The sequence below is a fragment of the Vigna unguiculata genome, unplaced genomic scaffold (genome assembly GCF_037176805.1).
Source record: "Vigna unguiculata cultivar grain cowpea cultivar isolate G323 ecotype 2 unplaced genomic scaffold, ASM3717680v1 ptg000426l, whole genome shotgun sequence".
Lineage (NCBI taxonomy): Eukaryota > Viridiplantae > Streptophyta > Magnoliopsida > Fabales > Fabaceae > Vigna > Vigna unguiculata.
Window position 1 is genome coordinate 10,001 of NW_028197061.1, and position 22,219 is coordinate 32,219.

Genomic DNA, 22,219 nt, shown 5'->3' on the forward strand with positions numbered 1-22,219 from the left:
TAGCTCTCGGTCTTCCGGTCGAAAAACAACGTCGATGAAGACGTATAGGTGCACTATTACGCGGTAGTGATTCTAATTTTCCATGAATTTCCCATTTCTCACTTAACGACGGAACTTTGCTTATTTCTTTTTTTGAGGATCGGCGAATCAAATGATATTTCTGTTCCAATTTTTGTCTCTTCTTTTCCCTCTGAATAACACTTTTCCTTGCCATAATGGTTAATTTGCTATTAGCATCAATGATAGAAGTCGGATCCTAGATGTATAAGTGGCTTCTCTTCCCTATAGAAGGAAATGAGATTCTTGCCAGATATATATAATAAAGAATTCAATTAACCGAATTTGCCCGATGTAGAGGCAATTAAGAAGGCTGCATAAGTAAATATATAACCTACGGAAAAGTGGGCTAGTCCAACCAATCTTGCTTGCACAATGGAAAGAGCCACTGGTTTATCTCTCCATCGAATCAAATTAGCCAAAGGTGTACGTTCATGAGCCCATGCCAAAGTTTCAATCAATTCCTGCCAATATCCGCGCCAAGAAATTAAGAACATAAATCCAGTAGCCCAAACAAGATGTCCAAACAAGAACATCCATGCCCAGACTGATAAACTATTCATACCAAAAGGGTTATATCCATTGATAAGTTGTGAAGAGTTCAACCATAGATAATCTCTTAACCATCCCATCAAATAGGTAGAAGATTCATTAAACTGTGAAATATTACCCTGCCATAGTGTAATGTGTTTCCAATGCCAATAAAAAGTAACCCATCCAATGGTATTTAACATCCAGAAAACTGCCAAATAAAATGCGTCCCAAGCGGAAATATCACAAGTTCCGCCTCGTCCCGGGCCATCACAAGGAAAACTATAACCAAAATCTTTTTTATCAGGCATTAACTTAGAACCACGCGCATCCAAAGCACCTTTTACTAAAATCAAAGTAGTTGTATGTAAACCAAGAGCAATAGCATGATGAACCAAGAAGTCTCCAGGCCCTATTGTTAAGAATAGAGAATTACTATTCTCATTTACAGCGTTTAACCAACCAGGCAACCATATGCTTCGTCCCGCATTGAACGCCGGACTGTTCGTTGAAGATAAAAGTATATCGAACCCATAGGAAGTTTTACCATGAGCAGATTGTATCCATTGGGCAAATATAGGTTCAATCAAAATTTGTTTCTCCGGAGTACCAAAAGCAAGCATGACATCGTTATGGACATAAAGTCCCAGAGTATGGAACCCCAGAAAGAGGCTAGCCCAACTTAAGTGGGATATGATAGCTTCTTTATGGTCTAACATTCTTGCCAAGACATTATCTTGATTCTGCTCTGGATTATAATCTCTAATAAAAAAGATAGCTCCATGAGCAAAAGCCCCTGTCATAATGAAGCCTGCTATATATTGATGATGAGTATATAAGGCAGCTTGAGTAGTAAAGTCTTGCGCTATAAACGCATAAGCAGGTAAAGAGTACATGTGTTGTGCTACCAAGGAAGTAATAACCCCTAAAGAGGCTAGAGCAAGACCTAATTGAAAATGAATTGAATTATTGATTGTATCATAAAGACCCTTATGCCCACGCCCCAATCTACCCCCCGGAGGAGTATGTGCTTCTAAAAGATCTTTAATACTGTGACCAATCCCGAAATTAGTTCTATACATATGGCCAGCAACTAGAAAAATAAACGCAATAGCCAAATGATGGTGTGCAATATCAGTTAACCATAAACTTTGAGTTTGCGGATGAAATCCTCCGAGAAGTGTTAGAATAGCAGTTCCTGCTCCTTGAGGGGTACCAAATATATGATTATTGGAATCTGGGTTTTGAGCATAAAGATTCCACTGACCTGTAAAAAATGGACCTAATCCCTCGGGGTGCGGCAAGATATCTAATAAATTGTTCCATCGAACGGATTCCCCCCTGGACCCCGGAATAGCAACATGAACTAAATGCCCTGTCCAAGCCAAGGAACTTACTCCGAATAGTCCTGACAAATGATGATTGAGGCGGGATTCGGCATTTTTAAACCACGAAACACTCGGTTTCCATTTTGGTTGTAGGTGTAACCAACCTGCTATTAAAGATATAATAGAAAGTATTAATAGAAAAATAGCTCCAGTATAAAGATCCCCATTAGTACGTAAACCGATTGTATACCACCACTGATAAACACCAGAATAGGCTATATTAACAGGACCTAGAGCACCCCCTCGAGTAAAAGCTTCTACAGCTGGTTGACCAAAATGAGGATCCCAAATTGCATGAGCAATAGGTCTTACATGTAAAGGATCCTGTACCCATGTCTCAAAATTACCTTGCCAAGCTACATGAAAGAGATTCCCGGAAGTCCACAGAAAAATGATTGCTAATTGCCCGAAATGAGAAGCAAAAATATTCTGATAAAGACGTTCCTCAGTAATATCATCATGACTTTCGAAGTCATGTGCGGTAGCAATACCAAACCAAATACGACGAGTAGTGGGGTCTTGAGCTAAGCCTTGACTAAAGCTTGGAAATCTTAATGCCATAATGATTTTCAAATCCTCCTAGCTATTATCCTACTGCAATAATTCTTGCTAAGAAGAATGCCCATGTTGTGGCAATTCCACCTAGAAGGTAATGTGTTACTCCTACAGCACGTCCTTGTACAATGCTCAAGGCTCTGGGCTGAGTAGCAGGAGCAACTTTTAATTTATTATGAGCCCAAACAATGGATTCAATAAGTTCTTGCCAATAACCACGCCCGCTGAATAGAAACATTAAACTAAAAGCCCATACAAAATGTGCACCCAAGAAAAAAAGACCATATGCAGATAATGAAGAACCATAAGACTGAATTACCTGGGATGCCTGCGCCCATAAGAAATCACGAAGCCACCCATTAATGGTAATGGAACTCTGCGCAAAATTTCCTCCTGTGATATGAGTTACTATCCCTTGATCACTTATACTACCCCAAACATCTGACTGCATTTTCCAACTGAAATGGAATATAACTACGGAAATTGAATTGTACATCCAAAATAGTCCTAAGAAGACATGATCCCAAGCGGATACTTGGCATGTCCCCCCTCTTCCAGGTCCATCACAAGGGAAACGAAAACCTAGATTTGCTTTATCCGGTATCAATCGTGAACTACGAGCAAATAGAACACCCTTTAAGAGTATCAATACTGTTACATGAATTGTAAATGCATGAATATGATGGACCAAAAAATCCGCAGTTCCTAAAGGAATAGGTAACAAAGCAACTTTACCGCCCACTGCTACTAAATTTTCACCTCCCCAAGTCAAACTGGTACTTGTTGCTGCACCTGGGGCTGTTGTGCCAGGTGCTAAAGCGTGGGTATTTTGTATCCATTGAGCAAAGATCGGCTGTAATTGTATAGCAGTATCTGAAAACATATCTTGAGGGCGCCCTAATGCGCTCATGGTATCATTATGAATATACAAACCAAAACTGTGAAAACCTAAAAAGATACATACCCAGTTAAGATGTGATATGATTGAATCACGATGTCTAAGGACACGATCTAATAGATCGTTGTATCGAATAGTCGGATCATAATCTCTTACCATAAAAATCGCTGCATGCGCAGCAGCACCGACTATGAGAAATCCACCAATCCACATGTGATGTGTAAACAATGACAGTTGTGTACCATAGTCAGTAGCTAGGTATGGATAAGGAGGCATAGAATACATATGGTGAGCTACAACAATGGTCAAAGAGCCTAACATAGCTAGATTAATAGATAATTGAGCATGCCATGACGTTGTTAGAATCTCATATATACCTTTATGACCCTGGCCTGTAAATGGACCTTTATGTGCCTCTAAAATGTCTTTTATATTGTGACCAATACCCCAGTTGGTCCTATACATGTGACCCGCTATCAAGAAAAGAATTGCAATAGCTAAATGATGGTGTATAATATCGGTCAGCCATAAACCTCCAGTTACTGGATCTAATCCTCCACGAAAAGTAAGAAATTCTCCGTATTTTGACCAATTCAAGGTAAAAAATGGGGTTGCTCCCTCGGAAAAACTCGGATAAAGTTGAGCCAAAAGATCCCGATTTAGGATAAATTCATGAGGAAGTGGTATCTCTTTGGGATCTACTGCAGCATTTAGAAATTGGTTAATCGGTAAAGATACATGTATTTGATGTCCTGCCCAAGAAAGAGACCCCAACCCTAGGAGCCCTGTCAAATGGTGATTCAACATAGATTCTACATCTTGGAACCAAGCCAATTTTGGAGCAGCTTTGTGATAATGAAACCAACCAGCAAAAAGCATTAAGGCTGCAAAGACCAATGCACCAATTGCAGTACAATAGAGTTGTAATTCATTAGTTATTCCAGATGCTCTCCAAATCTGAAAAAAACCAGAGGTTATTTGTATTCCTCGGAACCCCCCCCCTACATCACCATTCAATATTTCTTGACCCACTATTGGCCAAACCACCTGAGCACTAGGCCTAATGTGAGTAGGATCACTTAACCATGCCTCATAATTGGAAAAACGAGCACCATGAAAATACATGCCACTCAGCCAAAGAAAGATGATAGAGAGTTGGCCAAAATGCGCACTAAAAACTTTTCGGGAAATCTCCTCTAAATCATTAGTATGGCTATCAAAATCATGAGCGTCAGCATGTAGGTTCCAGATCCAAGTAGTAGTATCTGGTCCCTTAGCTATTGTTCTTGAGAAATGACCAGGTTTTGCCCATTCCTCAAAAGAAGTTTTTATAGGATCCCTATCTACCAAAATTTTAACTTCTGGTTCCGGTGAACGAATAATCATTGAGTCCTCCTCTTTCCAGACAACACATACAAAGAGACCTGCCAACATAAAACAGAATTAGTGAACTTATTAGAGATGTTTCTATTGAGTTTTGTTCTCTCCTATCTCTCATGTATTGGATATCTTAGTAAATTTCATTTCTTTAGTTTTTCACTAGAACAATTATGATCTCGAAGTCAATTCGGGGCAAGTGTTCGAATCTATTATGACATAAGAGTGAGGCGCTCAACGGACCTATTTTAATCTTCTAAGACCTTTTTGGGAACTCTGAATGGAAGTTCAATAATTTTTCGTGCAGCCTAATCAAATGTATTCAGATTTTATTCTAATTCTATTCCTTAGATTTTATTTTTTTTTTTAGATAAAGTATAAGTATGTACTCTATTTCAAATTGAGCAGGCATTAGCATTCATTATTAGGCAATATACCTATATTTTATTTCTTTTTTTGAAGGTCTCTTTTCTTAATTTGATTGAATATTAGTTTAAATAACAGAAAAAAGGAGAAAATTATCTACTGTATCCACATCTCGTTTATTTCTATGAAATACTAGACAAAATCGAACAAAATTAGAAGGGATATATTTAAATTATGTGATTGGTCGTTCCTATAGAAATGATTTTTGAATTTGATAGGGACAAGAAACAAGAATTTATAACAATATATATTTATCTATCTATATCTTTATATAGATAGATAAATATATAAGAAAAAAAAGAAACAGAGTGTTCTTATTCAAAACGCCCTGTGATCTTCAACCAATTCTGTGCTGCAATATAATTACCGGGGGTGAGAGCTATAGCTTGTTTCCAATATTCAGCGGCTTGATTAAACCAAGACTCCGCAACTTCTGAGTCTCCCTGCCGAATGGCCTGTTCTCCTCGGTCGAAATAGGTGAGTCAATTCCTTTCCTTAGAACCGTACTTGAGAATTTCCTGACTCATACGGCTCAGTAGTCAATTCTTTTTTTGTTCTATTATCTTGAAGTTAACTAAAAGAAAAAAAGAAATTATTAATATGAGTTTCAAACTTTCATTTTTACTAATAAATAAAGAATTTCAAAGAATTTCATCTTTTTTTTTAGTTTTATCTTTTCTCCTACCTTCAGAAAAGGGAATCAAGCATTGGCATTAACGCCCTAATTCTAATTTTCTGAAAGGTAACTATCTCGATTTTATATATCATATACAAAAATATATGATAGATTCATTTCTATAGAATCTTGGTAAAAGTTTTTTCTTTCTTATCTTATAAGTTCTTATAAGTAAAGAGAAAATACTTTCTATCTTTGGGATTTGATACTACACCGCTGCTCAAAATACCAGGGGATCCTTTTTATTACATAAGTGGATTCCTGACTTCTTTATTTATCATGAGATAAGGAAGCAGTTTTTATTATATCGATTGAAAACCGTGTTAATTGATCCTTACGATGCTTCCTTTATCAATTAGATCTTTTATCCATAGAAAAAGAGGGTATCTAGACATATCGATTTCTTCATATTTTTACTTCTATGAAGTTTCTTTGCTACAGCTGATAAAAATCGTTGTTTTGAACGATATATATATGTAGAAAGCCTTTCTTATTTATAATTATTTATATTTCTATATTTCTTATATTAAAATTTGTGGATTTGCTTGTTCTTTTCTTTTTTCTTTCTATAGTGGAGATAGTCGCACGTAATGACAGATCACGGCCATATTATTAAAAGCTTGGGGTAAAAATGGGTTTCGTTCGAGCGCCCGAAAATAATATTCCAAAGCTTTAGTATGTTCTCCGTTACTTGTGTGAATAAGGCCTATGTTATAAAGTATATAACTTCGATCATAGGGATCAATTTCCAGTCGCATAGCCTCATAATAATTCTGTAAAGCTTCTGCATAATTTCCTTCAGATTGAGCTGACATCCGTTACGGTCGTCATTCGGTTCAAAGAATCTCCGCTCCAGAACTGTACGTGAGATTTTCATCTCATACGGCTCCCCCCTTATGTGTGTAATGAGAAAAATCCATCAAATCAAAAAATATTCCAGTATTCTCATTCTCAACTGAACAGAGCTAGTGTTTTTACAATAAATCTCTAGCCAACCTTCCTGTCAAAAATTATTTCTTAACATTAAGTATGTAGGTACTTGATAAAAAAAAATAAGAACTTCAACAATTTCTTTGTCCTCTACGCTGCTTAATTTCCTGGAATTAGTCACCTCAATAATCTTCGATGGTTCTATGGGTATCCAAAATATGAACGAGATGGATATTTATTGTCCCAACCATTCCTGTTAGTCCCAATCTCGATAAGCCATGGATATAGATAGATACAAAGTTTTCGTGTCCTTGATTCCCAAGCGTAGTGCTTCTTTCCCAATGTTGCCTATCAGTACTAGTAATTTGGGGTTGACCTAACCCCATAAGTATAGGTATAACCTTTCGCTTAATACTAGAAACCTAAAATTCAAGCATATAAGGCTTCATTAATCGAGGATACACGACAGAAGGAATTAATCCTTTTATTTACAAATTTCACCTTCAACACGCGTGGGGTTTTTCCATTCCATTTTTTTTTGACCGAAATCGGTCAAAAAAAATGGAATCAAATCACACCATCTCTGTAATAAGTGAATGCCCTTTTTTCTCCTGAAGTTGTCGGAATTATTCGTAATAAGATATTGGCTACAATTGAAAAGGTCTTATCTATAAAATTTTCATTTATCCGAGATCTAGGCATAGGTAGAAATCCATTCTATAATTTAATTAATCATGGTGTGAGAAATCAATCCCACAAATAAAGGAATTGTATAATTATAATACAGTGCGAAATAACGTAAAAATGAACTCATCAATCAAATTTGTTTATCCTAAGACCTTGTAGGAGGTTTTTTTTTAATTTTACTTTGTATTTTTATAGTTTGAATAGGTTTTATGCATTTATGAAAAATAGGATTGATTCACTATTCAACATTCAACCGGTTTCTGGGCATCATTATATAGGAGAGATGGCCGAGTGGTTCAAGGCGTAGCATTGGAACTGCTATGTAGGCTTTTTGTTTACCGGGGGTTCGAATCCCTCTCTTTCCGAATCTTTACCAAATTCATCAATATTACTCATCCCAATGCATACCATTATTTCATATTTCAAATTTGTTTGTTGATATGGACAACTTTATATTCCTCATTTTTCGGTAATACAAAAAATAGTGGATAACGGGTGGGCAAGGAATAAAAATTTTCGCATATCCATGTCTATGATATATGAATAGCAGAAAATCCTTGTAAAAAAAACTCTTGTTATTTTAGTTAAGTTTAAGTTTGACGAGAATAATATTCTACAACCAGTAATTCATTTATTTTCAAACCAACCCATTTATTATCTATTATTTGATTAATTAAACCTTTATATTGGAAAGGGTGAACAGTCAAATGATTTGGCAATTTCTCATGGGGGGCTGAATCAAAATAATTTTGAATAAGAGTTTTAGATTTTTGTTCATCCTTTGCTGTAATAATATCTTGAGGTTTACAACGATAACTTGGTATATCCACTATACGACCATTAACTAAAACATGTCTATGGTTTATAAATTGGCGGGCTTGAGGAATAGTCGCAGCCATACCCAATCGAAAAAGTATGTTATCCAAGCGCATTTCAAGTAGTTGTAATAAAACCTGACCAGTTGATCCTTTAGCTTTTCCGGAGATACGAACGTATTTAAGCAATTGTCGTTCTGTAAGACCATAATGAAAACGCAATTTTTGTTTTTCTTCTAAACGAATACGATATTGAGATTTTTTACTGAAGCGCAATTGATTTCGAAATTCGTTTTTGACTGTTGGCCTTTTACTAGTAAGTCCTGGTAAATATCCTAGACGACGTATTTTTTTGAAACGAGGTCCTCTGTAACGTGACATAAAAACTCCTTTTTTAAAATGAAAAATCTTATAAATCGAAATGAAAACTAAACGAAATGAAAAATATTATAGAATTCTAAATGAAGCGAAATCTACTAAAGTTTTATAGTACAAAGAAGAATTAGATGAATTTTATCAATATCCGAATTTATTGTATATAAAAGAATACAAAAAAGTAGGTTAATTTCTTGATTTCTTCCGCAGAGATCGAACTCTCCCAATTTTTTATTTCTAAAAAAGATATTATCAATTATGTAAAAAACAAATAGAGAAAAGCCGGTTATCGGATTCGAACCGATGACCATCGCATTACAAATGCGATGCTCTAACCTCTGAGCTAAACCGGCTAATGTAAACGAAATATACATATGCAGAAGAATTGAATGGGATCTTAGTTATCAATTTTTAGTTATTTATAACAAAATTCAAATTAATACAAACATCAAAAATAGAGAAAGAAAATATAGAAAATCAAACCCAATTTTTATTATTTCTATTATTTATTTTATCTGATAACATAAAGTGCAAGATAATAATTAATATTATATTAATATAATTTATTTAATATAATTTATTTCGATCTACTATTCTAGATATATATTATTAAATTGATTTCTTTCAAAAAGATTATTTATTAGTACTTAAAGTAAATTTGAATAAATATAAATTTTAGTAAATATTTATTAAGGAATTCCATATTTCTAAGTAAATGTCTAATTCTATATTATATTCAATTAAAAGAATGGTTTTTTTTAGCCACTAGATTCGTTTTAGTTATATAAATTGTATATGAATAAATGGATTGTTTATTTTCTTTTTTTTTTTAAGCAAAAACAAAAAAAAAAAAAGAATCGACCATTCGAGTATTCTAAATTGTATGAAAAAAGAAGATAAGTAGGTACATAGAAGATAAGTAGATATGTGGTCTATATCTGTGTATATTGAATTGTTAATATATAGATATTAGAATTAGTTCTGATTCAAACAAATAAAGGTATCCAATATAGATGAAATAAAATCTATAAAATTGGAGAAAGGGGTTTTTAATATTTAATAAAATAATATGTATTTAATGAATTCAAAAGTTCCCGCATAATTCTCATAATAGAAATGAAAAAAAAAGCATTCTATTATAATCAGATTCAAATAAAAAAAAAGATGGGGATATGGCGAAATTGGTAGACGCTACGGACTTAATTGGATTGAGTTTTGGTATGGAAACTTACCAAGTAATAATTTTCAAATTCAGAGAAACCCTGGAATTCACAATGGGCAATCCTGAGCCAAATCCTGTTTTCTGAAAACAAATAAAAATTCAGAAAGTGATAATAAAAAAGGGATAGGTGCAGAGACTCTATGGAAGCTGTTCTAACAAACGAAATTGACGACTTTTTTTATTGCATTAGTAAAAGAATCCTTTCACCAAAATTACAGGAATGGATCAAAGATAAACATTTAGAAACATATATATATACTGAAATACTCTTTCAATTTGTTACTTTTTATTTTATTATTGAAGATCTATTTGTGATAAAAATATTCACAAATGAAAAATGTGAATCAAATCAATTCGAAGTTGAAGAAAAGATGGAATATTTATTGATGAAATTATTCACTTCATCATAATCGGCTAAAACCCTTGAAGAACTGATAAATCAGATGAGAATAAAGATAGAGTCCTATTCTACATGTCAATACCGACAACAATGAAATTGAAAGTAAGAGGAAAATCCGTCGACTTAAGAAATCATGAGGGTTCAAGTCCCTCTATCCCCAAAAATACTTTTTCATTTTCTAATTTTTTTCCTATATCCTCTCTATCTTGAAGTCCTTATTTATGTGTTTTATTCGATTTATTATTTCCCAACGAAATTGGAATTTTTATTTTCATCAATTTCCTATCTATCATAATTTTCTTATCTATCATAATGACAAGGGACGAGTTTTGGAATAGATATAAATATATATGTGAAACACATAGAATTTTTTTTAATCAGAAATGTATAAATTAATATCTTATTTTTTAGCAAGGAATTTTCATATGCGTAATTAACGATTAACAATAAAAAATAATTATTACTGCGGAAACTCACTTACAAACTTTTTTTTTACTTAGTTGATATAGATTCATTAACATAGATTTTAAAAATCTTTTAAAATCAAAGTATTAAGCTTCAAGAATGGTCGGGATAGCTCAGTTGGTAGAGCAGAGGACTGAAAATCCTCGTGTCACCAGTTCAAATCTGGTTCCTGACACAAGATTCATTTGTATGAGTATCTATCCCCCATATTCATTTTAATGAATATGGGGGATAGATACTCATACAAATTTGTGTTCTTCTAGATTCTGATACATAACATATTTCTTTGATCTATTTAGGTATCTGTAGATATACTTTTCCTAGATGATTAAAGAATAGATGCAATTTTTTATTAGGTATATTCGCTTATCTATAGTATCTATATATATATAGATATAGATATATAGATAATGAATTCTTTATCTATTTTTTTCCTTTTTTTTCTGCGATACAAAAAAAGGTTTCTATTTCCATAATATTCGAGTGGTTTAATTAGTTGGTTAAAAGACCTAAAAGTCGAAGTTCTGGGGTGGAGTGAGAATATTAAGAATTCATCTGAGAAGGATTACCAAAATAGAATCGAGCCCTTTTCTTTGTGTTTTTTTTTTCGTGGCCGTATAATTGATGGTGATGTGCACGTTATATAGTTTATTATAAAGATAAAGAATTAGTTTATTATAAAGATAAAGAATTTTTGCAGTTCATCCTATTTCTTTTATTGGCTTGGCTGATAAGAACTCAGTATTGTTTTTGTTTTAGAATCTTAAGAAACTCCTATCCATCCTATTTTAAACCCTATAATTATTCATTCTATTATTTCTGAATTTTGTGATTTCTCACATAATAATATCTGAATGCAACTTCCATTACTCTGCCTGATTTAATGTCAATCAATTATTTTGTCTGATCTATAACAGAATGTACTTATATTCTTTGACTGGGGTTGCAGAAGTTTGGATTAGTTTATTATTTTTATCATTTAGTGAGCATCTTGTATTTCATAAAAATTTGGAGCAATATAATCTTTACGCAAAGGCCATCCTATCCAATTTTCGGGCATTAAAATACGTCTTAGACGCGGATGACTATCATAAGAGATTCCCAACATATCATAAGATTCCTTTTCTTGAAAATCCGCACTTTTCCAAACCCAAAAAATCGAAGGAATTCTGGGATTTTTTCTTGATACAAATATTTTTATGCATACCTCTTCGGGTTGATTTATACCATACTCTATTCTTGTAAAATGATATACACTAGCTAAGAGTCCTCCGGGTGCTACATCATAGGCACATTGAGAACGTAGATAATTGTAACCATATACATATAAAATGACAGCAATGGAATGCCAATCCTCGGGCTTTATTTGTAAAGTCTCTATTCCTAGGTAATCGAAACCCAAGGATCTATGAATTAGTCCATGTTTGACTAGCCAAGAAGACAAACGACCTTGCATTTTTTGCTTCTCCTAAATTTTTTTTATGAGTTTGGTATTAGTATTTTCTATTACGATGAAATTTTTAAAATACGATGAAATTTTTAAAAAAGGAATTGCTTTTTATTATTGTACTTTAAAAAAATGTGTCAGACGATATCTCTGAAGTAGATGGCGGTTGATAGAAAAATTCTTGACCATAATTGTCAGTATAAGTACTGTATCCAACATGAAACTTATGGTTGGTAGTAAAACATCTATTCTCTCGTTGAAAACTCATTGGATCTTCATATATTTCTCGAGATATTTTCTTACGAAGTTTTGTTATAGCATCTATAATGGCCTCCGGTTTAGGTGGACAGCCCGGCAAATATACATCTACAGGAATTAGCTTATCTACGCCTCGAACAGTACTATAAGAATCGGTACTAAACATCCCCCCCGTAATTGTACAGGCTCCCATAGCAATAACATATTTAGGTTCGGGCATTTGTTCATATAATCGAACTAAAGAAGGGGCCATTTTCATAGTTACAGTGCCCGCTGTTAAAATTAGGTCCGCCTGCCTAGGACTCGATCGTGGTACTAGTCCATAACGATCAAAATCGAATCGTGATCCTATTAATGAAGCAAATTCAATGAAGCAACAACTCGTACCATAAAGAAGCGGCCATAAACTGGATAATCTTGACCAATTTGAAAAATCATTTAATGTCGTTGAAATAACTGAATTTTGGGTTGTTTGATCAAGTAAGGGAAACTCAATGGAATTCATAATTGTCTCAATATTTTTTTTTCTAATTGTCTAAATAGTCAAGAATTAAGACCATTCTAATGCCCCCTTTCGCCATGCATAAACTGAACCAACAATTAGGATAAGCACGAATAAGAAAGCTTCTAAAAATACGGATACCCCTAATACATCGAAACTCATTGCCCATGGATAAAGAAAAACCGTTTCAACATCAAAAACAACAAAAATGAGAGCAAACATATAATAACGGATTCGAAATTGTAACCAAGCATCGCCTATTGGTTCTATTCCGGATTCATAACTAGAAAGTTTTTCCGGTCCCTTGCTAATGGGGGCTAAAATTCCAGAAATTAGAAATGCCAAAATAGGAATCAAACTTGATATTATTAGAAATGCCCAAAAAATATCATATTCGTAAAGAAGAAACATAAAAGTACTCCTCTGAATGTAGAAAATATACCAAATTCATTTTCATTTTTAGTCTAAAGTCTCCATTTTTTTAGACTAGCTGAATATACTAATATTAATATTATTCTATCGAATATGAATATGTTCGAATAGAAAGTTACAAATTGTTTTTTTTTTAGTAATAGTCTTAGTAATGAGATCTATTCGATCCAAAATAGTATTAATATTATTAGTATCTGTAGGAATATTAGGGCTATACGGACTCGAACCGTAGACCTTCTCGGTAAAACAGATCAAACTAATTATTATCTAAATGATTTAAATTGTTTTCAAAACCCAACATGCATTTTTTTTTGCATTGAGCTTTTTCATTAACTGATAAAAATATTAGTTAGTCCACCATCTTTTTTTTTTTTTACAGTAAAGAATAAAGAGATGATTCCCTATGCTCTTCTTTTTTATTTGTATAACAATCAAAGAGCACTACCAAAGTGTTTCAAAGAAGGATTATCTTGACGTAGGTCTGCTTCTGGCCTAGATCAACTTAAGTTAAATGGACTCTTTATCCACCTACTAAAATTAAAATAGAAGATAAGAAATGACACTTCATACACCTTAAAGTTCATAAAATAGGAAGAAAAGATAATCTTTTTTAGGTCCCTATACCCTTTATGTTTAGCATTGACGAGAAATGGGTATTCACCTTATCAATATCTCAAATCAATTATGGATTCGATTTTATGGCTAAACCCTTTGTCAGGCTAGTGTTCTCTTGTTTTGTTCCTTAAAATGGAGTAAGACACCGATTTCTTACTATAAGATAAACTTTTTTAATTACAAGATGAACTCCTCTGAAAAAAAGCATTGGCGCTCGTGTAAACGAGGTGCTCTACCTAACTGAGCTACAGCCCTTGTGTTTTTGATACATATTTTATCATAGTATGAAGATAATTGCTTGTCAAGATGAATATTACATGATCGAATCCCTTGAACGGGGGTTGGTATTGCTTATCAGTAATTTTACATTTATAATCAATTAATCTGATAGATGGGTACTCTTCTTTTTTTTTTTTTGAGGAGGAGTCCTAAATTACCTACTTAACTCAGTGGTTAGAGTATTGCTTTCATACGGCGGGAGTCATTGGTTCAAATCCAATAGTAGGTAAGGTATAGTTATAACTTATTAGATACCTTTGACTGTGGTATCTAATAAGCTTTTCTACTTACTTTTTTCTTCTGACTGTTTCTTTTTTCTTTTTATTGTTTTCGGATATTGGGACGCATCAATTTCAACTTGTTATGAAATAACATTGATAGCCTCTACTCGTGTTCTAGCTCGTCTAAGAGCTAGATTTGCCTCAATTGTTTGTCTCTTGCCTTCAGCCTTATTCAAATTAGTTTCTGCTATTTCAAGAGTTTGCTGTGCTTCTTGTGGATCAATGTCACTACCCTTTTCCGCATCATTTACTAAAACAGTTATCTCATTATTATTTATTCTAGCAAACCCCCCCATCAGAGCCATTGTTAACCATTGGTCTTTAAGACGTATTCTCAAAATACCTATATCGACAGCTGAGGCAATAGGCGCATGATTAGGTAATACTCCAATTTGTCCGCTATTAGTAGGTAAAATGATTTCCTTCACTTCTGAATCCCAAACAATTCGATTGGGGGTCAATACACAAAGATTTAAAGTCATTTCTTCAAATTGCTCTCCGTTTCTAAGTTCGTAGCCTTCGCAGTAGCTTCATCGATATTACCTACCAAATAAAAGGCTTGTTCAGGAAGACCGTCTAATTCTCCAGAAAGAATCAAATTAAACCCTCTAATTGTTTCTACTAGACCAACATATTTTCCAGCCGAACCGGTAAAAACTTCTGCTACGAAAAAAGGTTGTGATAAGAAACGCTCAATTTTTCGTGCTCTTGCTACGGTTAAGCGATCTTCTTCGGATAATTCGTCCAAGCCAAGGATAGCTATAATGTCTTGAAGTTCTTTGTAACGTTGTAAAGTTTGTTTAACTCGTTGCGCAGTCTCATAATGTTCTTCACCAACGATTCGAGGTTGGAGCATAGTTGAGGTTGAATCTAAAGGATCTACTGCTGGATAGATACCTTTGGCGGCTAATCCTCTTGATAGTACAGTAGTAGCATCTAAATGTGCAAATGTCGTAGCAGGAGCAGGGTCAGTTAAATCGTCGGCAGGTACATAAACTGCTTGAATAGAAGTTATGGACCCTTCTTTGGTAGAAGTGATTCTTTCTTGTAAAGAACCCATTTCAGTACTAAGAGTGGGTTGATAACCCACAGCAGAGGGCATTCGACCCAATAAGGCAGATACTTCAGATCCTGCTTGAACGAAGCGGAAGATATTGTCGATAAATAGAAGTACATCTTGCTCATTGACATCTCGAAAATATTCCGCCATAGTTAGGGCAGTTAAACCAACTCTCATACGAGCTCCGGGTGGTTCATTCATTTGACCATATACTAAAGCTACTTTGGATTCTGCAATATTTTGTTCATTAATTACTCCAGATTCTTTCATTTCCATATAAAGATCATTTCCCTCGCGAGTACGCTCACCTACTCCGCCAAATACAGATACACCTCCATGAGCTTTGGCAATGTTATTGATCAATTCCATAATAAGTACTGTTTTACCCACTCCAGCTCCACCGAAAAGTCCTATTTTTCCTCCACGACGATAAGGAGCTAAAAGATCTACTACTTTTATTCCTGTTTCAAAAATAGATAATTTTGTATCTAATTGTATAAAGGTAGGCGCAGATCTATGAATGGGAGATGTTGTACGAGTATCTACAGGACCTAAATTATCAATCGGCTCTCCAAGCACGTTGAAAATTCGTCCTAGAGTTGCTCCGCCTACTGGAACACTTAGGGGAGTTCCTGTGTCAATAACTTGCATTCCTCTCATTAGACCATCTGTAGCACTCATAGCTACAGCCCTAACTCGATTATTTCCTAATAATTGTTGTACTTCACAAGTCACATTAATTTGTTGACCAACAGTATCTCGACCCTTAACTACCAGAGCATTGTAAATATTAGGCATCTTCCCCGGGGGAAAGGCTACATCTAGTACCGGACCAATTATTTGGTCAATATGTCCCAGATTTTTTTTTTCAATCGAAGAAACTTCAGGACCGGAAGTAGGAGGATTTATTCGCATATCAAAAGCCAATTTTTTTTTCCGAAAAAGTTTTTAAATCAAAAAGAAATGTTCGATAAGAAAGCAAGTTGATCGGTTAATTCAAAAAGAAATAAGAAATGGGAGTTAGTACTCCATTTTTTTGGTACTATTCCATCAATCCTCTTTAACTGTTTACTTACTTATTCAAATTCAATTATTGAATTCTTAAGCTTACTGCAGTTATTTTGAAAATTTCAATTGGATAAAATCTTTCGAAAGTCTTTTCTTTTTTTCTATCATTCTAGAAAATATCATCTATATTCTGTATGGAATTCGAACCTGTACCTTAATTTAGAATTCATTTTTTTTATCATTGGCTTTCGTATTTCCTCAGTAGACAATTTTTTAGACTTACCCTCTGTTTCCCTATTTTTTGACCTCTTTTTTTATTTTCCGGGGAGAAAGCTGCCTATTTTTACATCTAGGATTTACATAGACAACATATATCACTGTCAAGATTAAGAATAAATTATTATTATTATTTAGATTAGATCTTTCGATTTCAAAATTAAAAAATAAGATCAAATTGAAAAAAAAAAAAGATTGGGTTGCGCCATACATAGAAAAGAGTATACAATAATGATGTATTTGACAAATCAAATACCATCGTTTAATTTAATAATAACATAACGAACCTTTGGGATTAATTGATAATAGTAGTTGATTTTTGTAAAAGATTTCATTAACTCCTAAGTCATATCGAGTAGACCTTATTGTTTCAAGAATTCTTAATTCAAGAGTTGTAGGGAGGGATTTATGTCACCACAAACAGAGACTAAAGCAAGTGTTGGGTTCAAAGCTGGTGTTAAAGATTATAAATTGAATTATTATACTCCTGAGTATGAAACCAAAGATACTGATATCTTGGCAGCATTTCGAGTAACTCCTCAACCTGGAGTTCCACCTGAAGAAGCAGGTGCTGCGGTAGCCGCCGAATCTTCTACTGGTACATGGACAACTGTGTGGACCGATGGGCTTACCAGTCTTGATCGTTACAAAGGACGATGCTATCACATCGAACCTGTTGCTAGGGGAAGAAAATCAATATATTGCTTACGTAGCTTATCCTTTAGACCTTTTTGAAGAAGGTTCTGTTACTAACATGTTTACTTCTATTGTCGGTAATGTATTTGGGTTCAAGGCACTGCGTGCTCTACGTCTGGAGGATTTGCGAATCCCAACCGCTTATATTAAAACTTTCCAAGGTCCGCCTCACGGCATCCAAGTTGAGAGAGATAAATTGAACAAGTATGGTCGTCCCCTATTAGGATGTACTATTAAACCTAAATTGGGGTTATCCGCTAAGAATTATGGTAGAGCTGTTTATGAATGTCTTCGTGGGGGACTTGATTTTACCAAAGATGATGAAAATGTGAATTCCCAACCATTTATGCGTTGGAGAGACCGTTTCTTATTTTGTGCTGAAGCGATTTTTAAATCACAGGCTGAAACAGGTGAAATCAAAGGGCATTACTTGAATGCAACTGCGGGTACATGCGAAGAAATGATGAAAAGAGCTGTATTTGCCAGAGAATTAGGCGTTCCTATCGTAATGCATGATTATTTAACAGGGGGATTCACTGCAAATACTAGCTTGGCTCATTATTGCCGAGATAATGGTCTACTTCTTCATATACATCGTGCAATGCATGCAGTTATCGACAGACAAAAGAATCATGGTATGCACTTTCGTGTATTAGCTAAAGCATTACGTTTGTCTGGTGGAGATCATGTTCACTCCGGTACCGTAGTAGGTAAACTTGAAGGGGAAAGAGATATCACTTTAGGTTTTGTTGACTTACTGCGTGATGATTTTGTTGAAAAAGATCGAAGTCGTGGTATTTATTTCACTCAGGATTGGGTTTCTCTACCAGGTGTTCTGCCTGTTGCTTCGGGAGGTATTCACGTTTGGCATATGCCTGCTCTGACCGAAATCTTTGGAGATGATTCCGTACTTCAATTTGGCGGAGGAACTTTAGGACACCCTTGGGGAAATGCACCAGGTGCTGTAGCTAATCGAGTAGCTCTTGAAGCCTGTGTGAAGGCTCGAAATGAAGGACGTGATCTTGCTCGTGAAGGTAATGAAATTATCCGTGAGGCTAGCAAATGGAGTCCTGAATTAGCTGCTGCTTGCGAAGTATGGAAGGAGATCAAATTTGAATTCGAAGCAATGGATACTATTTGAATTCGAAGCAATGGATACTTTGGATTAATTGCAATTAAACTCGGCACAATCTTTTCCTAAAAGAAGGATTGAGCCGAATACAAAGATACTTAATTATTAAACAGATTTCTATCTTTCGTATTGGAATAGAAGCATAGTAAGTAGACGATATTTTACGAAAAAAGTGATTACAATTTATAAGGGAAACTGGCTATTGCCTTTTTCGATGTGAATTTCACATAATAGGGAAGTTGTTCCATTTCTATATGAAATTTGTATTTTCCTATTGATTTCTATATTTCTATAATTTTATACGTTTTTTTAGTTTAGAATATCATTTTAGAATAAAAAAAGATATATATATATTTAAATAATTTTTCTTATAAGTAATTCTAACATAATACTAATAATCGAATTAATAAGATTGAAAATCTTATTAATTCGATTGTATTTATTCGATTGTATTTTTTTTTCAATACTAATATTGACAACACTGTATCAAATAAATATAATCCGATCGTGAATAAATTGATCACCTTACTTACGTTAAATAGGCGTTATTACTTCATCAAATGGTAGGTTCATTGGTTTTCTTTCTGCGAGACAAACAAGAAAAACTTTGTTAATGAATAAGTAAGTGAATTGAAAGGTAAACACGAATATATATACGAAAATATTAGATCTATATATACCAATATATATATAGTCTTATATATATAATAATAATGGATAACTCTAACATAGTATTTCAAGAACATAGTATTTAAATAGGTGGTATATCTTTTTTTAGTTTTTTAGACAATTCAATTTTGTAATTTTATTTTTTTGATTGCGATTGGGTATAAATATCCACCTTATTTTTTAAATTGTAATGGGGTTGCTAACTCAATGGTAGAGTACTCGGCTTTTAAGAGCGACTCTATTTTTTACGCATTTCTATGAAGCAATGGGTTCGTCGATACTATCGGTAGAGCTTGTAAAACCACGACTGATCCAGAAAGGAATGACTGGAAAAAGTAGCATGTCGTATCAATGAAGAATTCTAAAAATATTTCATTCTTTTAGGATCCAGCTCAAATTTTTGTTTGAATTTTTGGCTCGTAACAAAAAAAATTCCGTTGGGTTTGATTAATAAAGGGATAGAACTTGGTGGTTCTAATTCTAATAGGGAAACAAAAAGCATCGAGCTTTCATTTATTTTTTATTTGGATCATTACCCCATCTAATTGTACGTTAAAAATAGGTTAGTGCTTGATGTGGGAAAAGCTTTTCTGGTGAATGGTTTATTTTTGTTATGAGTCCTAACTATATAGCTATTTTCCATTATCTTTTGGTATTTTGGGGTAGCGATAAATGTGTAAAAGAAAGAGTATATTGATAAAGATATTTTTTCCAAAATCAAAAGAGCGATTAGGTAAAAAAAAAATAAAGGATTCTTAATTAGCTCGTTATCCTAGAACAAAAATTAGGCAAAAAATCGATTAGAGAGAGTCCGTTAATGGGTTTTACTTCTCTAGGTATATATTTATACCTATAATTTTCTGTTTTGACCATATCGCACTATGTATCATTTGATAATCCAATGAATCTCTGATTCTTTGTTTGACCAAATAGACTTTTTTTTTTTTAATGGAGCAATATCAAGCATATTTAGAACTCCGTAGATCTCGATACCAGGACATCCTATACCCACTTTTTTTTCGGGAATCTATTTATGGACTAGCTTATGCTCATGAGTCCTTTTTTATAGAAAATGTCGATTATAACAATAAATTTAGTTTACTAATTGTAAAACGTTTAAGTACTCGAATGTATCAACAGACTCATTTCATTCTTTTTGTTAATGATTCTAAAAAAAATACTTTTGTGGGTTATAATTATCATTTTTTTTCTCAAATAATATTAGAAGGTTTTGGTATCGTCGTGGAGATTCTATTTTCTCTACAATTATTTAGCTCTTCCTTAAGGGGATTAGAAATCGTAAAATCTTATAAAAATTTTCAATCAATTCATTCGATCTTTCCCTTTTTCGAAGATCAACTGATATATTTAAATCATAAGTCAGATATACGAATACCCTATCCTATCCATCTGGAAATCTTGGTTCAAATCCTGCGATATTCGATAAAAGATGTCTCTTTCTTTCATTTAATAAGGTTGTTTTTTTATTACTATTATAATTGGAATAGTCTTTTTCCTCCAAAAAAATGGATTTTTACTTTTTTTTCAAAAAGGAATCGAAGAATTTTCTTGTTCCTATATAATTTATATGTATGGGAATATGAATCTATCTTTCTTTTTCTACGTAACAAATCCTCTCAGTTACAGTTAAAACATTTTCGCGTTTTTTTTGAGCGAATTTTTTTCTATGAAAAAATAAAACATCTTGTAGAAGTATCTACTAAGAATTGTTCATATACTTTCTTCTTCTTTAAGGATACTTTCATCCATTATGTTAGATATCAAGGAAAATCAATTCTGGTTTTAAAGAATACTCCTTTTTTGATAAATAAATGGAAATACTATTTTATATATTTATGGCAATGTCATTTTGATATTTGGGCTGGACTAGAAACGATCTATATAAACGAATTATCTCAGTATTCATTTCACTTTTTAGGCTATTTTTTAAGTATTCCACTAAATCTTTCAGTAGTACGAAGTCAAATGTTGCAAAATTCATTTCTTATTAAAATTGTTATAAAAAAACTTGATACAATAGTTCCCATTATTCCTCTAATGAGATCATTGGCTAAAACAAAATTTTGTAATGTAATGGGTCATCCTATTAGTAAGCCGGTTTGGGCCAATTTATCTGATTTTGATATTATTGACCGGTTTTTGCGCATATGCAGAAATTTTTCTCATTATTACAATGGATCTGCAAAAAAAAAGAGTTTCTATCAAATAAAATATATACTTCGGTTTTCTTGTATAAAAACTTTGGCTCGTAAGCATAAAAGTACTGTGCGCATTTATTTGAAAAAATTAAGTTCAGAAAAATTATTGCAAGAATTTTTTACAGAAGAAGATCTTTTTTCTTTGATTTTTCCAAGAACTTCTTTTACTTTGCGTAGGTTTTATAGAGGTCGTATTTGGTATTTGGATATTCTTTTAAGAAACGATTTCGTCAATTATTTATAATTGAAAATAGGTTATGTTATTTTTTAAATCGGTGTAAATTGATAAAACGAACTTCCTTCTTTTTATTCAATGAGGATAAAAAAATCATTTTTTTTAGTCTTCTATATCTATATATAGGATTTTGAAATGCTCATGTAGTCAGAGTCAAGATTCGGGGTTAATGAATTAAATATTATATTTCACTTTCTTAGAGTCTTTTGCTAGGCAAGTAATTAAGGTTTAGATGTATACATAGGGAAAGCCGTGTGCAATGAAAACTGCAAACACGGCTTGGGGAGGGATTTTTTCTTGTTTTATTC

The 22,219-nt window shown here is 33.4% G+C and overlaps 3 non-coding genes across 3 annotated transcripts; 2 read left to right on the forward strand and 1 right to left on the reverse strand.

Annotated features, from left to right (window-relative positions):
- Positions 1 to 7,802: 7,802 nt before the first annotated feature.
- Positions 7,803 to 7,890, forward strand: TRNAS-GGA (transfer RNA serine (anticodon GGA)). Its single transcript has one exon. It is a non-coding gene; the product is annotated as a tRNA-Ser (tRNA).
- A 1,105-nt stretch (positions 7,891 to 8,995) lies between these two features.
- On the reverse strand, positions 8,996 to 9,068 carry TRNAT-UGU (transfer RNA threonine (anticodon UGU)). Its single transcript has one exon. It is a non-coding gene; the product is annotated as a tRNA-Thr (tRNA).
- Positions 9,069 to 10,904: 1,836 nt separating this feature from the next.
- Positions 10,905 to 10,977, forward strand: TRNAF-GAA (transfer RNA phenylalanine (anticodon GAA)). Its single transcript has one exon. It is a non-coding gene; the product is annotated as a tRNA-Phe (tRNA).
- Positions 10,978 to 22,219: the final 11,242 nt, after the last annotated feature.